At 42.7% G+C, this 17,459-nt stretch overlaps 1 long non-coding RNA gene across 1 annotated transcript in view; it reads right to left on the bottom strand.

Annotated features, from left to right (window-relative positions):
• Nucleotides 1–754: 754 nt before the first annotated feature.
• The window catches only part of LOC146855901 (uncharacterized), a 76,456-nt gene continuing 59,751 nt past the window's right edge, over nucleotides 755–17,459 (bottom strand). Inside the window, exons 2-4 of the long non-coding RNA XR_014980882.1 lie at nucleotides 1,313–1,361; nucleotides 1,164–1,220; nucleotides 755–1,060 (exon numbers count right to left, since the gene is read on the bottom strand). This is a non-coding gene — a long non-coding RNA (uncharacterized LOC146855901). The remainder of the gene's footprint in view (nucleotides 1,061–1,163; nucleotides 1,221–1,312; nucleotides 1,362–17,459) is intronic.

The following is a 17,459-nucleotide window of genomic DNA, read 5'->3' as shown; positions in this document are numbered from 1 at the left end:
GTAATTGTAGCGTCTATCTCCCCTTTGAATTTCTCACAAATTCAAATTCTTTTTGGGTGTAAATCTGGAAGGGGCAAGGGAGTGACTGCAACATGGTGAAATTTCTAATACAGAAAAGGATGAATAAGGGGAAATGGAGGAGTAGTATGGAGAGGCAAATGCAGATACAAAAACATACCTGCAAAAGATTAAGGGTCTGATTTAGAGTTTGGCAAATGGGCAACTCTGTCACATACAAGACCGATATCCCATCCACCTTATTTCAAGTACATTGTATCTGATGGCAATTTTAGTAAAGCGTGAGGGATATCTGTGATATTTGTGATGGAGTACCCATGTGCCAGTCTCTAAATCAGTCCATTATTTATGGAAGTGACACATGGACCAACTCAATGTGACACCAAACTTCATTTGATTCTCTTTTTAATTTTAAAATTATTTGTGACTAATTTTTTCTTTCATGTACCAAGCATTTAAACAAATTTCACATAGCAAATTTGCAAACCACACCCACCATTTTACATAGTTTGTACGTAAAACATCAAAATGTACATGACCAAAGCACAACGTATAACATAAAAAAAATTCATGACATAATCTTTGACAAGGAAAAAACACATAAAGATGCATTTAAATATAAACATAAAACAAAAAAGCCTTTAGCACATTTTGAAACTTGGCTTACTGAGCTTTACATTTAAACCCAACAGTGCACTCTTCTAAATAAACCCACTGTACAACAAGCATCAAATGTATTCACTTAAATGTTTTGAAGAAAATTATTAATTTCTATGCTTGAACGTAATTAGGGGTGACTCCCTTTTTGCTGCACTTGTTTGGAAAAACGTGGTTGATGCGTTTCGAAACCAACGGAACATTCACTGGGTTCTCATCAGGACCAATAACTAGAAAGAACAAGATTTGAATTTATGTTACCAACTGTGCTATAGGAGTGACAAACACACCTACTTCACCACCACCACCTCCATGTCAGGCTTATTGACCTTTTTCAAGAGATCAGCCGATCCCATGTGTTCCACTCATGAACTCTTAATAGAAACTGATTCAAAAGAAAAAAGAAAGAAAAATTGAAAGAACCTCAGTGTCGTCTGCTTTTTTCCGAATTTATGTTTGATAATATTTAAATGCCGGAGACTACTTACTTTTTATATCATGTGGAGACCACTTCTGCGGCCATCCTCACAGTGGTTTCGAATTGTCTTTGGAAAAAGGAAAAGCAATTGCTTTTAGAACATCTGCGCATCAAAAAACAGATATTTACATTGGAAAAGGTTGCCATATGGCCACGTACCTTTCCGAGTTTTCTTTTTGTCATGTGGCGCCGACTCAGATCGCGAAATCTATTTACAAAATGATAATAATGGAGCCGTATTAATTAGATAGTTATCCCCACAGTCTTCAAGGGACAAGATAAATGTTTAAAAAACGTAATAACAAAAGATGAATCCCAGTTCCCGGGTCATCGCTTTTACCGACGAAACCAATTTAAAAAAGAGAGACTTTTCGACAAGCGCTCTACATATTTATGAATGCGCTATTTTCCGACATACGTCGCTTTACATGCATGCTCTATTTTAATGGTGTACACACTTTGGTTTAGCGTGTGCGAAACATCCGTGCACATTTGCCAATGTTCATATTTCCTCCAAGTGCTTACCTTATTATTCTTTATCTCTGAGGGTACGGAGTTCTTTCCAGATATCATTCGTAACAGGTCGGGTTTGGTTTGATAAGTTAAGCACTTGGAGGAAATATGAACATTGGCGAATGTGCACAGAAGTTTTGCACAGGCTAAACACGCTAGGAATAAATGGATTGCATTCAGAAACGCTAAGAGCCCTAAGTCAAAAGATTTTAGGGGCATATCAACAACAACCGGCGATAATTATCTCTAAGCGCACTTAGCGCTAGGATAATTATCGCCGACTAGCTTTAATTTTTATCGCTGAGATAGCGTGCTATTAGCAACGCTTATCTCAATAGCGATACAAATCCTCACGCTAACAGGCTAACGTGAGATTATCGCTGGAAACCCAGCGATAATCTCACGTTACCTTGTTGATAGGGACAGGCAAACTTAGCCATGATATCCTCCTCCCATGGGATATCATGGCTAAGTCAGAAAAATACCAGACGTAAAAAAGCAGCGTTAACCGCGGTTAGCGCTGCTTTTTTTGTCTCTAACAGGGTTAGCGATATTCTTGATAATAGGAGAAATGTCGCTTAGCGACATTTCTCCTATTATTTTACTCTGGAACGCCCCCTTTGCATCTCATTAGAGATACAAGGGGAAGCGTAGAGTAAAAGGGTGCTAACATGCAAATTTGCATGTTAGCACCCTGTTGTTGATAGGGTGCTAGTTTTATCTCTGCTTTTTTGGCTTTTAAAGCCAAAAAAGCAGAGATAAAGCCCTTGTTGATATACCCCTAGTTCCACAAGTTTGTACGCCATTAAAAGAGAGCATGCATGTAAAGCGATGTATGTCGGAAAATAGCGCATTCATAAATATGTAGAGCGCTTGTACACCATTTAAATACCGCTACAAAGGCCTGCACTAAACCTTTGTATTTCACTGTTGTTTTGTGAAGAACTGCTACTTCGTGTGACCGTGGTGCCCACCTGTAAGAGCGGACCCGCATTCAAAGGTCAACGCTCGCGGTTGCGCTGACGGTGTGCCAAAGGCAAGCCTGTTTGCGCCTGTCAGCCTGGAGCACAACCAGCGCCAGAACCCCTGCCCGTTACTTGCAAAGATACACGCAGAGTGAACTCCTCGATCTGAAGATAGGTGAGTGCACTAAACCCACATTATTGTTGGACAGAGAGAATTACAGCCCTAGAAGATGCAACTCTTGTGGCTTGACGGCCCTGTATCAACCTGTAATGAATAGCAGCGATATTGCAACTGGGGGCAGTGCTGTGCAACACCTAACCATGAATAATAGTATTAACACCCATCATATCAGGAGCTCACAAGTACCGATAATAGTTCAAGGAACATCCCTGGAGAGTTCTGCTTGCCAGGATAGGAGATCCATGAGCCTCAGCTCAGATGTAATTAGCTGCATCCTACTGAACACAAGATTGATAAGTAAACAAAAATACGACCTAGAATGTCAGATTCAAGTTGCGAATCCCGATCTCTAATGCCTCACTGAAACTTGGGCAAATGGTGCTTCGGAGCTAGACTGGAATGCAGCAGTTCCGACACGCTACCTCGTAGCACATGTAGACAGGGCCGGGACCAAAGGGGGAGGGATTGCCATAATTTAGGGATCCTTTTATACGGTTAGGATCTTGCCTGCACTATCACTACAGGCTGAGTCAATGACATTTAGTGTCAAAATTAACAACTTTGAACTGTATTGGGGACTTCAACTTCCATTTGGAAGCAAACAACGACTCTGACACTCCCCTGATAGATAACCTTGCAAGTTTCGGGTTGAGACAGATTGTATCTGAGTCAACACACTTAGCTGGCCATACGTTAGATGGTATTTTTACCAATAACCAACACCTTGAGATAGTCAGCGTGCGACCATTACCATGGTTTGATCATTCCACAGTATATTACATCATAAAGACCCCTCAAACTAGTAGGTGCTGTCGAAATAGACCTGGTATGGTCAAATCACGTTCTTCGAAATCTATTAAATTAAACAATCTGTTACCAGCTCTAGCGAGCAATCCTCCTGATGTGGCATATGATACCAACGCCACAGCCAGAAACTTTGAAGTCTGGCTTAGTTCATCAGTAAATATGATTGTTCCTGAAGTCACTAAGCAAGCCTAGAGTAAACAAGCTACTTCACCTTAGTATTCGGCTGAGCTCTGACAAATTAAAGTTAAATGCAGACTTAAGGAGCGTATTTGGACATCGGACTATAGTGTGGAACATAAAAAGGACTATAATATTACCTTAGAGGAATACAAGGCAGCTATAAAACGTACCAAAACAGTATATTTCACAGCTAAAATTCAGGCGGCTAAGAATTCCTCTAAGGAGTTGCTCAAAACTGTGACAGTTCTATCAAAGTGTCCAAGAGATAGTTTATTCTCGCCGGATCAAAACTTTGCAAACAAAATGGCCTTCTATTTTCAAAATAAAGACCAAACAGTCTACAATGAACTGCTGAACTCAGCAAGTGATCCAGTGGGGAACAGTGAAGCTATCGGAGGACCTCACATCTCTGCATAGTCTGTCACGTTTTTCTGCTTTAGCGACAGAACAAGTTGCAAACTTGTTGTTACAAACCAAGTCAGGTTCTCCCTTGGCTCCCCTTTCCTCAGCATATATTGCATATGGAACCTGAGGAAGTCAGTGCTCTCTTGACTCTACTAAATGAGATCACTAGCTCGGGGGTCTTTCCACATTTCTGGAAAAAGGCCTGCATAAGACCCAGCCTGAAAAAAGCTTCTCTAGATCGAACGGAGGCGAAACATTACAGCCCAATATCCTGCCTTCCTTTACCATCAAAGATTCTGGAGAAAACCATGAATTTGGAATTGACAGACTATATGGATTGTAATAACATTCTTGACTCCACTCAACAAGGCTTTAGATCTCGGCATTCCACCGATTCAGCCTTGATTATGGCCACCGAAGAGATCCGTAAAGTGATGCATGGAGGGGGTAGAGCCGTTATCATCCTGCTTGACCTGACCGCAGCATTTGACACCATAAATCAGGTGCTGCTGCGGCGGCTGAGGGCAGCAGGTATTAGAGATAAGGCGCTAACTTTATTGACATCTTTCCTTGCATCCCAGGAACAATTGATTTACTGGGACGGCCTTCAATCAGGAAATGTATACCTCCCATGTGGAGTCGCACAGGGGTCGGCCTTGTCCTCGACAATGTTTAACCTATATGTCACACCATTAGCAAGACTAATCAAAGATCATGGTCTTTCGCTAGTGTCGTATGATACCCAGTTAGTGGTGTTGGTTACGCAAAGCGTGGATTTAACTGCTGTCAGGTTTTGGAATTGCCTCACGGATGTGATGGCATGGATGAACTCGAATTTCTTGAAGCTTAATACCGAAAAAACTGAGGTAATCGAGTTTGGTCAAAAAACCTCTGTATGGAACCAATTATGGTGGCCCCTTGAGGCTGGGAACTGCCCGGTCCCTGTGTCCAAGGTTAGGAACCTTGGTTTTGTGTTTGATAAGGATCTGAAGTTCGCTCCATAAATAAATCAAGTCTCCTCTGCATGTTTTTTTACGTTAAAAGCTCTGCATAACATTCTGCCATTTATCCCTTTACCACTTAGGAAAACAGTAGTCGGTGCTCTTGTTCATTCCAGAGTCGACTACTGCAACACTTTATATTTATCAGCTGATAAAGGGCAGATCACCAAACTTCAGTCACTCCAAAATGCTGCAGCTCGGGTATTGCTTGATTTACCCAAACATCACCCCACGTCTGCTAGTATTAAGCAGCTCCACTGGCATCCAGTTCAGCTGAGAGTGGATTTTAAGGCACTCTGTTTAGTGCACAAGGCTCTGTTTGGAGGAGGAGCCGCGGTCAGTCAAACCTTATTTCCCCGGTATCAGCCACAACGCTATCTCAGGTCCGCTAATGCAGGACTGGTTCTCGTCCTTAAGATAAAAAGAGCCAGATGGGGAGGTAAGGGCTTTTCGTATCAAGCAGCCACACTCTGGAACTCCCATCCCTGATGACCAGATTACAACCAAATAGGGCCCTTTTTAGGAAATCGATAAAGACATGGCTCTTCCTTAAGCCCCAAGATCCATCAGTGCTAGCTCGGCTTCCACTCACCTTAGCGCAAAGACGCCTCGGCAATAGTGCGCTTTATAAGCTATCAGTCAGTCAGTCAGACAAGGGTTGCAGGTCCTCTAGAACAGCACATGGGGATTAGGTATCACTCGAACATAAATCACCAGCAGGGTCCAGGACAGGTTGAAGTGAAACTGATCAGCTCAACTCTTTCAGTTAAGTGGGCTTCTTGCAGAATTTGCGTACCTGTAGCTTAACAGGAGGTTAGCCAAATGACCATTGGAGTCCGCTTCTTTTTCATGGGTACAAGTTCTCACAGGTTTCAACAGAAGGTGCAGTCCTTCGTCTGTCTTCCACAGGTCAATAGTGTTCTGAAGAGGGTGACAAGGGGTGCCCATTTTTATACCTCAGACTATCTTGTGGGCGGGGGTGGCTCATAGCCCTTCTCCAACCAATATGGGAAAACGTTCCCGTGGATAACCCTACCCACTTTGCAGCAATTCATGTGTGCCCTACTGCAAATTATCCCACAGTGCCCCCCTACCTAAATCCAACATGACAAAACCTTTCATCTCCTGTGCAGAGCTCCTGTGGACACCCTAGATGTGTGGCTAGGGAAAGAAGGAATCCTGCTTCATTGGCCACTTAAATCTGTTCTGGGGGCAGGTCCTCTCCCACTGGGCCTGACGCCTGACTATAGGGACAACGGAAGTGTTTAGGCCCAGGTGTTAACTACATCTGCCTGTGACAGGGTAGGTCTCTTTGAAGTCAATTTTGTTCCTGGGCACAGCCCAAATGTTCATCCTTTCAGAGGAACAAAACACCTCCCCACACCCAAGGCCTTTATCTCAGCTCTGTGAGCAAATGAACACCCCTGCAAGATGCTATTCAGCTTTTAGGTGACAGTTGGAAGCTCATCGCTGCTAATCTTGCTTCTAGATTGTTTCAATTTGCCCGTGGCACTGCTGTATGTTGCAGGGTACACCGGGCCATTCTCTGTTCTTTCCTCTCTTACCTGGGACTCACTGGGTGGTGGATTCTCCCTACCCCTCTCCGCGCTCTATGGCAGCATCTCCCACCTGGCAATGTGGTTTAGCGGCCATTCCCAGTCTCCCTAGTGGGACAGTGACAAGCGCCATCTTGGGTTGGAGGTCTAGTAGTTTTCCGCCTCGACCTCAAGATTCTCTAATAAATGACACTCGCCAGGCTGATGCGCGCAGCGGGTGTGCCGCTGGGCAAGCCCGTCTGCAATCGTCCGGACCGCGGCCAGCACCAGTCACGCTGCACCTTTTTCTTCTTTAGCCAGAGTAGTCTGGACCAGGGAGCAGCTCTTAGATATGAACAAATCGGCCTGTCATCGGCCTCCTTGCATCCACCTTGACTACAGCGCAAATTGCCAGGATTGGCTCGGTCAGGAGCCAGACTGCAATCTCTGCACTTTCTCTCTGAGAAGGCAAGAGGGATGGAAAAACGCCCGTACCTCCATATTAAAGGCACCTACAGTACACCAAATGGCCACTAGCTCCAAACTTAAGGCTTGCCTGATAAACTGTAGATCACTATCTAAACACGCTGACAGTGTCTGGCTTGCATTTAGAGTCCAATGCGTGGGACCTCATATTTTTTACCAAAACATGGTTAAATGAAAGTTCCAATCCTGATATCTTGTTGGCGATACCTGCGGGTTTCCGGATTGTCACTGCCAATCGCACTGGCATCAAAGTGGAGGGTGGGCTTATGGTGATTCTAAGAGAGAACTGGGAAATTTTATCAAAGAGAATTGATAGCACAGGGATGATTAAGGCACTGTCTTTTTGTATTAAAACCTCCCCTGCATCATCCTTCGCAGGATTGTTGGTCTATAGACCTCCGGATACGCCCGCCAGACATCTGCTTGAGCCATGTTATACCATCGCAGACCTATCGCTGAGGCATGCTAACTTTAGAGTTCTCTGAGACTTTAATGTCCACATGGACAGTAGCAACTGCCCCCTGGCCACTCAGCTGGCAGACACTCTCAAGGGCGGTGTGTGCATCCACCCATAAGGCTGGCCACATGTTGGATCTCGTTTTTACGAACGATCCCACCATGAATGTGAAGGCTCCGCTACCTCTCACTTGGTCGGACCACTGCTGAGTTCCTTTCAGCTGGGCTGGCACCCTATGGCACAATAGTGCCTGCCCTAAGTATGAAAAAAGGCGAGACTGGATAAATGTCTCTCCTGTGTCTCTGGGTCCCGCGTTACAGTCTGCCCCACTTGAGCTGTCTGGTTACCCTAGTAGGGATGTATGTACCTTCAACGGCTGGGTCACATCTGCCCTGGACCATGAAGCCCCGTTTAAAACTATGAAATCATCCAGGAAGAAACCCTTTGCCCCCTGGTTCACTTTGGATCTCCGGGTGGAGAAAAGCTTATGTAAGAAGCTGGAGCGTGCTTGGCACAAAGCTTACAATCCAGAGGCTAAGCATGCCTACAGAACAGCTTTAAAATAATTCCATGGGTTAAAACATAATACCATCAGAGACTAAATTGCCAATCAAATAAAGTCCTCTGATAATTCAGTGAAAGAAGTCTTCAAGATTGTGCAATACTTTATTAAACCGTTGGCTTTGGATAGCTCCACCATTCCCTCAGCTACTCTTATGTAAGAAGCTGGAGCGTGCTTGGCACAAAGCTTACAATCCAGAGGCTAAGCATGCCTACAGAACAGCTTTAAAAGAATTCCATGGGTTAAAACATAATACCATCAGAGACTAAATTGCCAATCAAATAAAGTCCTCTGATAATTCAGTGAAAGAAGTCTTCAAGATTGTTCAAGACTTTATTAAACCGTTGGCTTTGGATAGCACCACCATTCCCTCAGCTACTCTTTGTGAGGACTTATCCACTTTCTTTCGAGAGAAAGCTCAATCTATTTATTCCTCTTTCTCCCAAGCTGGGTCTCCTACCATACCAAAACCCACTCCAGACAAGCCTAGAATCTGGTCCGAGATCAGTGCGTTTGGCCTAGAAGCATCGCTGCTGGAATTGATTAAATGTAAATCAGGTTTACCAGGTGATCCCTGCCCGGTAAAGTATTTTAAACTGTCCAAAAGGTTTAATCAGCAACTCAACCCTATTTGGAACTCCTCGCAGATGACGGGCATCTACCCAACCACCTGGAAAGCAGCATATGTCTTGTCAATTCTGAAAAGAGCAGACGCCAATCTAGCGGAGCTCAAACATTTTAGGCCTATCGCTTTCCTGCTCGTCACGGCCAAAAACCTTGAGAAGGAAGTCCAGAATCAATTGTCTAATTTCTTTGATTCTAACAACTGTCTTCACGACTCCCAATCCGGATTTAGATCTGTTTATAGTACAGAGACAGCCCTTTTGGAAGTAGCAGAATCTGTGCGTGAAGCCTTATATCAGTGCAGATCCGCAATGCTTATGCTTTTGAATTTATCCGCAGCATTTGACACGGTGTCTTACCATATCCTTCTGGATAGACTTGAGCTCCTGGTAGTGTTGCTAGAGCAGAATTTTCTGTTGAAAATCTATTGGGTTTTTAAGCTCTGGTTTGTCTATTTGTCATAATTAACATTAATAATCATTAATTACTAATTATTTGTTTTGTGTAAGTGTTTTTACTTATCAACATGTATGAATTAACAAGAGAGAATTACACGTGGGAACGCGTTTGTGTCGCCTATAGACAATGTGCATGTTTTATTAAATAAACGTTGCTGAGTGCTGTTTATTTTAAAGCACAAAACGCTTTTGAATTAATGCTTTTCTGTGTTGCAAAGGCTAGATAATTACATACACATAAGGGTATTAGTGGGGTTAACACTGTTTAATCACTATGCTGTGGTAACGTTGTTTTTGTCTCTTTCAATTAAGATGGTCTATTTTGGCCTAACGTAAAATGGCCGCCGTTTGCAGCCTGGCCTCGAGTGAGTGATTTGTGATGAGAGGGCCTTGTTGAATATGGTCGCGAAGACATCAGACCACAGTCCTTGCCTGGTTAAAACTTTCCGTGAGGACAGCAGCAGTTCTGGGCAAGTCTCCAGATGCATCTGAACAGCCTTGGAAGACAAAGGAGCCATAAAGAATGAACTCTGAGCTCATCGCCGAGGAAATGTGGATGCTAAAAGTTACTTTTTTATTTTTGGTTCCTGTCCTGTCTTTTTATTTTTGTGATTTTCCTGAGCGGAGATTTTCCAAATGTTGCGATGCTGCATCCTTTCCTTCTCGCTCTGCTCAGAGGTTCAGCGGACGCAAAGAACACTTTTTGTTGCTTTCCTTTGTTTAAAATACTATAAATATTGTTAGCCTAGAGAGGGTTCTTGCCACTTTGCCATTTTCTTCCCAAACCTGCGTTGGTGAGGATCTACGTTGTGAGGACGGCGACTCGGGAGACTTTTACTGAGAGACCTGTCCTGACCCATTCTGACATTTAGCTAGAATAGGTAATTATGAGAAAAATGATTTATTCTGATTTATTTTCTTTGACTAATTTTAGATAAAGCATTATAATTTTGAATACGGTGTTGGTTATTATTTCTTGTCAATTATTGAGTACTCTATTTGATTATTGTTGTATAGATTGTTTAGATCATGTTTCAGGACAGTTACAATAACCAGGTCTTATCAACCTCAGTGTAGATGCAGGGTGTTTAGGAGTTTTCTTTCCACAGGTTCAGTGCTGGTAGAGTATTTGAGCGTCTGTTAGTGAAATGGGCCCTAGTGTATGATGAGTGTATGTGCGTGTAACTGTGAAATTACTCTATCCGTGGAAGTAGGGAGATTTTGTACACCCTGATCTGCATCAATTTCCTGGTAGCAGAGTTAGGATGGTTATTGATGATTGTCTTGATCTGATTAGATTGCTTGTACATTAGCTTATTGATTATTGATTATTGATTGATGTTGGTATATGTACTAATACTATATGTTGGAGTTGTCATGTTGAGTTATATGTAGTGCTTCTGGAACTTGGGAGCTAGTAGCAGTTCCGTAGTAGGGCAGAGGGAAGTATATGCTGCTCTCGGGAAAGACGGGATTGTAGGAAAACGTGTGACAATTGAAGTTGCGCGTCACATTGTCTGGGTTCGGAATCAGTGACATTGTTGAATGTTACTATTAGAAATATTTCTGGTATAAAAGGAGTGTGTATGGTAGCGAAGGTTATCTGTGAAACTCTGGTCTTAAGTCCCAGGGATCCGTAAGGTTCACCGTTAAAGCTTATCGCGGGAGAAGTAATAGGTATTCTCTGAGCTTGTTTGAGGAACTGGGCAGAGGTAAGCTGCTTGGTTGACGTGTGTTATAATTCTGTAGTGGGACAGATTGTTCGCTGTTCTCGGGAAGCAGGATTCTGTGTTTATGTACTATATTTTTCTTGTATGAATGTGCGTGAATGTATGTATGGGCATTTAGTTGATTATAAAACTCTTTGGACAAGTCCTAGAGGAAACAGTTAATGAATGCATGTTAGAAGGGCAGAGTAGGGTAGATGTGCTACTGTGTCAACGGGATTCTTGTGAAATAGATTTTCTTTACTATTCTGTGGTTAGCGAAGCAGACAATGGAGATGTTTATATGTTGTAACTAATAGATTTTGTAAAAATTTGACACGAAGTCTACTGAAGAGTTTTGTAAAGGAGGGGTAGACGAGTGACAGGAGACAGGAGACAGGCGACTGCAGCGACTGCTGACGTCAAACAGACCGCGCTCTGATTGGATATTGGATCAGAATAGTGTTCGCGCTGGGATTGGTGCATTGGTGTGAGCCGCGCAAGGATTGGAAGAGCTATTCTAGTGACGTAGACGCTCCAGGATTGGTGCGTTAGTGTGAGTCGCGCTGTTATTGGTTGGAAAATCGTATTGTATATTTATAATACGGAAGGGATTAGAAAGTTTTGGTAAACGCTAAAATGTATTACCAAGAAGAGAAAAAGAAAAAACATTGTTTGGAAAAATCAAAAGGTGGTTCGACAAGGATAAAGATGTTAAGACGAGAGAGGGTGAATTGTTACCTCCAGCGAAAACACCTGCATCCTTCATGGCTGCGAGATATGGGTATCATACCTGTATATGGTTGGAGAATTGGGTTAGGTATACCAAAGAGGATGGTGTTCTAGCATTTCCAGAACATGGTTCATTTAATCTGGCCGTGTTGAGAAATTTACGGGAAAAGATGTTATGTCTTGATCCAAGACCAAGGTCGACACAGTTTGAGGCTTTAGTGGAATGGGAAGAGGAAGTACATGAGCGAGAAAAGCAGAGGTCTGGAGGACATTACAGGTACATGTTTGGGAGGAGACATGATCGTGAAACTCATCATGATCGAATGAAAAGATGGCGAGATGCTAGCATGTCAGAGGGATTATATCCTATGAGAACAGTTGAAGAGGGAGCAGAGAGGGTTCCTGAGGCAGAAGTGAGAAGATATGGAGTTAATGAGTATGAGGATGAGGTCTTGAATGACATGATTTACAAGAGACCACCTCCATATAGACCAGAACCAGACGAGAGTACACCAGTTGTGTCTCCGATAAGAGAAACAGTGCGTATCATTGAGACAGAATATGTGACACCTGAGTTAAGAAGTGGTAATCCTTTCAGGGAGAGAGAGAATCGAGGTGGTGACGAAAATACAAGAGAACTAGCCAGAACTACAACAGAGCTGACTGAAAAGATTAGGGAGTTAACAAAGAATCTGGAAGCTGTTACGGTGCCTGTAACCATAGGTCCGGTTATGCCTGTGTTTGACAAGCAGAGGATAGGTGAAAATGGTTTGGTGATTCCATATGTTGGGAATAAGATAACAAGTTTAGCTGGTCCCTCAGGAGATTCAGGAAGAAGGACAGAAAGTAGTGATCTGAGACAATCCAGACATGATACATGTAGTGAAGGACTGGATGCTAGTGAAGCTAGTTGTTCAGGGATGCCGATTTTAGAACCGCAAAAGAAAGTGGTTCCAGTGAGAAAAACTACTGAAATAACAGCTGAAGATTTGAATGATTGGATGAAAGTTCTTCAAAAGAGGGATAAAGATTCACAAGCAATTGATGTGGCTAGGTTACGTGTAGAATTAGAAGAGCTTGTTGCAGGAACAGTTCCAACAGAAATTCTTAAAAACCATCATGATGGTGAACTGTTGTTTATGTGTAAAAACATCACCTGGAGAGCAAGAAATACTCATGACAGGTTAAGAGCAATAGCGAATGAACAGGGAGTTGACATTGATAAGGTGAAAGCTTTGCAGAAATCTTACAGGATGGATTTTACAGACAAAGATATTGAGAATCTGAATGGTACTGGTAGAACAGGATAGATTAAAGAAATGGTCGCATTATTGCGAAGATGGGGTGATGTAGAGAAGTGGAAGGATAGGTGGTACAAGAAAAGAGAAGAATCAGGAGATAGGACTTATTCAGCATTTCCTGTGAGAGAAAAGGAGAAACCAGTGGATAATTATCCTATGAGAGAAATACCTGGAGGAGGATATGTACATGTTCCATGGACCAGACAGGATATTTTATCATTTACGAATGATTTCCCTCGATTGAGAGAAAAGCCCGTCGAGTTGTATAGGCAGGTAGATAGGTTTGTGAAATTGTCAAAAGTGCTGTGGATTGACCTGAATAGTCTGTTTGATATAATTGTTCCAGCAGACTTGTGGACTGAGTGTAAAATAGTTGTGAGTTGGCCTACTGAGGAATATCCAAGAGATCAGAGAACAGGAGCACCAGATCCAGAGGTAATGAGAAAGTATGATCAGGTGATGGTATACCTGAAGAGTAAAGTACCTGCAAAAGAGACAGACTGGGTTAAAATAGATCGAACACAACAGGAAGCAAAAGAAGCAGTTCATGCTTTTTACGAGAGGCTGATACTGGCTTTTAAACAATTCAGTGGAGATGAACACCTGGGTGACAAAGATTTGAGTCATTTTGTATACAGATTTGTATATGGCCTGAGACCTGAGATTAGTGAGAGAATTCGTGAGCACACAGTAGACTGGCAGAGTAAGAAAATAGATGAGATTCTGAGACATGCAAAATATTTCAGTGATGAAATTGAAGCAAAACAGAGAAAGCTGAAAGAAAAAGCAATGTGGGCACAAGTGAAGGTTGCGGAAAGACAGGAAGCACAGTTGGTGGAGCAGGCGAATAATGCAGGAAATAATGCAGGGAATAGACCTAGATATGCAGGAAAAGGAAAGGGGAATCTTGAGGAAGCCAAAAAGAAGTTCCCATGTCACAACTGCGGCCAACTGGGACATTGGAGATCTGAGTGTACCAATCCACCATTAGTGAATAATGAAGGAAAACCCTTAAATCAACAGGTGCAGAACGAAGGAAATAATCAACAGCAGCAACAACAGAAAGTTGCGAGACAGCAGAGTCAAGAGCCAAAACCGCCCTTGCCGCAGAATAGAGGGTCACAAAAGTATAATCAGGATTCAGGATTCTACAATGATGAACAGGTAAACAAACCAAGGCGTTCTAACCAGGTACAACAGTACTTGTTAAAGAATGAAGGGAGTGAGTCTGAGGGTGATTATTGACGGTGCCGAAGAGAGGAGGAAGAGTGCATACTTGGTGCAACTCTAGAAATAGACCAGGCAGGACCATTTGTAGATTGGAAAATAAATGAAGAAAGTGTTACTTTTTTGGTAGACACAGGTGCAACGAGATCAACTGTCAGGTCAACAGATATCAGAAATCTTCCTCTCTCGGATGAAGCAATCCAAGTAGTTGGTGTAGCCAATACACAAATCAGGACACGTCTTACTGAACCAGTAAGAGTACATATAGGGAAATTTTCAGACATGCACAGATTTATTGTCTGTGACACTAGTCCAGTGAACCTGTTAGGTAGGGATCTATTGTGTAAGATGAATTGCACAATTTTCTGTACACCGGATGGAATAGCTTTTGAGACACCAGATGAGGATGTTTTGTACCGAATGACTCTAGGAAATAGAGAGAGTGAAATGGTTTGTGCATTTGCTGTGTTTGATCCGGAGGATTTGCCTCGAGAGCTGAGAGACACAGTGAAGAGGACAGTTTGGGATTTTACCGGAGAGGATGTGGTATTGATGAATAATGTAGATCCTGTGAAAATTTCAGTGAAAGAGGGAATTACGTATCCTAACATTCCTCAGTACAAAATGACACCAGAAATAATTGAAGGAATAACTCCTATAATTGAGAAAATGATTCAGCAGGGAGTTATGAGAGAACTACTGAGTAGCCCGTGTAATTCACCGATAATGGGGCTAAAGAAGCCAAATGGGAAGTTCAGGATTGTACAAGATTTGAGAAAAGTTAATCAAATTGTGGTGGCATGTTGTCCTATTGTGCCAAATCCGTCAGTGATTTTGTATCAGATTCCACATGATGCTGAGTGGTATACAGTGATTGATTTGTGTCATGCTTTCTTTTCAATTCCATTGCATCATGACAGCCAGCCGATTTTTGCATTTAGGTTTGGCCAGCGTATTTTAGCATGGTGTCGTATCCCACAGGGGTATACAGAGAGTCCTTCGATATTCAATCAGTTATTGAAAAAATCATTGGAGAGCTTAATCATGCCCGAAAACTCAGTACTAGTGCAATATATTGATGACCTACTTGTGGCATCAAAGACACGTGAAGCTTGTGAAGTAGATACTATAGCTTTACTGAATCATCTGGCAGATGGAGGGTTAAAAGTATCTCCAGCCAAATTACAATTCTGCAAGAAAGAGGTGCATTATCTTGGACACAATATTGAAAAAGGTCTGAGAAAGGTGACTGATGACAGGATCAAAATCATCAGGGGAATGAAGGCCCCAAAGACCCAGAGGGAAGTGAGAATGTTCCTGGGTATGGTGGGTTATTGTCGTCAGTGGATAATTAATTTTTCTCTGATAGCAAAGCCACTGATTAAACTGACAAAAAGTGAGATGACAGACCCATTGGAACTAGATGGAGAACAAATGGCAGCATTTGAAGAGCTGAAAAGCAGAATGTGTGAAGCCCCAGCTTTGGGTATGCCTGACTATGAAAAGGAGTTTGAGTTGTACTGCAGTGAGAGAAATGGATGTGCACTTTCAGTGTTAATTCAGAAGCATGGACAGCTGAGGAGGCCTATTGCGTACTTCTCATCGACACTTGACCCTGTAGCTGTAGGTTTACCAGGTTGTTTGAAATCTGTGGCTGCAACATGCAGAAGCCTGGAACAGAGTGAGGGAATCATAATGGGATATCCTGTAAGGGTATTCGTACCTCATAATGTGGCAATTCTTTTGACAAGAAGCAGAACCCAGTACATGTCACATAGTCGGCTGACTAAATATGAGAAAGTCATTCTGGGAGCATCAAATGTGACTCTTGAGAGATGTGTGAATGTGAATCCAGCGACATTGTTGCCGGATATTGAAAATGTGGGTGTGAAAACAGAAGATGATCACAATTGTTTGGATGTGCTTGATTATTGTACAAAACCGAGACCAGACATAAGGGATCTTCCCTTGCATGAGAGTGATCATGTGTTGTTTGTGGATGGATCATGCCTGAGGAATGATGAGGGTGTGCTATGTGCAGCATATGCGGTGTGCAAAGTTTCAGAGGTTATGGAAGCATCACCATTGAAAGGAGTGAAATCTGCGCAAGTTGCTGAATTAGTGGCATTGACAAAAGCTTGTGAAATTGGGAAAGATTTGAGAACGACTGTGATGACTGATAGTCAGTATGGATTTGGGGTTGTGCATGATTTTGGCCAGCTTTGGCTACAAAGAGGTTTCTTGACGTCGAGTGGGACTCCAATAAAGAATGCTGAAGTGATTGGAAAATTACTTGAGGCGATACAGTTGCCTAAAGAGTTAGCAGTTGTGAACTGTGCTGCTCATGGACAAGGAGATGATTTTGTGACAGTTGGCAATCGATATGCTAATGACATTGCTCAATATTGCGCCAAAAACAATCAGTCCATTAATCGGGAACGAGAGGGTGAAATGTCTTTTTGTTCTGTGATGTTTACTAATGTCTTAGAGACATGGGATGAAGTGAAACAGTTGCAGGATGAGGCAGGAAAGGAAGAGAAGAAAGACTGGATTAAGGCAGGTTGTGCCCCAAGAGAAACAGACCATGTTTGGGTCTATAGAGATGGCAGACCAGTAATGCCGAACTCCATACTGTCGACAATGGCAAGGATGTATCATGGCCAGGGACATTTGGGAAGGGATGCGATGATCAGGTCGTTTAAGCAGACCTGGTACAATGCAAAGTTCAGGACAATTGCAGAAAGCATCTGTCAGAGATGTTTGATTTGCCAGCAATTTAACACTGGGAAAAAGACAGTGGTGAGTCTGGGAACAATAGGCAGAGAAGGAGGTCCTTTTACAAGAATGCAGATTGATTTCATTGAAATGCCCCAAGTGAACAGACTGAGGTATGTTCTAGTGGTAGTCTGTTTGTTTTCAAGATGGGTGGAGGCCTATCCGACTAGGAGAAATGATGGAATAACAGTGGCAAAGTTACTGTTAAGAGAGTTGATTCCTAGGTACGGGTTTCCAGTAACGATTGAGTCTGATAGAGGTGGACACTTCTATAATGAACTCATGAGTTTGATTTGTGAAGCATTGAGCATACAGCAGAAGCTACATTGTGCATACAGACTAGAGGCTTCTGGTGTGGTTGAGCAGATAAATGGCACAATCAAGAACAGGG

This window comes from Triturus cristatus, chromosome 4_1 (genome assembly GCF_964204655.1).
Source record: "Triturus cristatus chromosome 4_1, aTriCri1.1, whole genome shotgun sequence".
In the NCBI taxonomy this organism is placed as follows: domain Eukaryota; kingdom Metazoa; phylum Chordata; class Amphibia; order Caudata; family Salamandridae; genus Triturus; species Triturus cristatus.
Note: the sequence above shows the minus strand (reverse complement) of the source record. Positions and strands in the feature narration are given on the sequence as shown.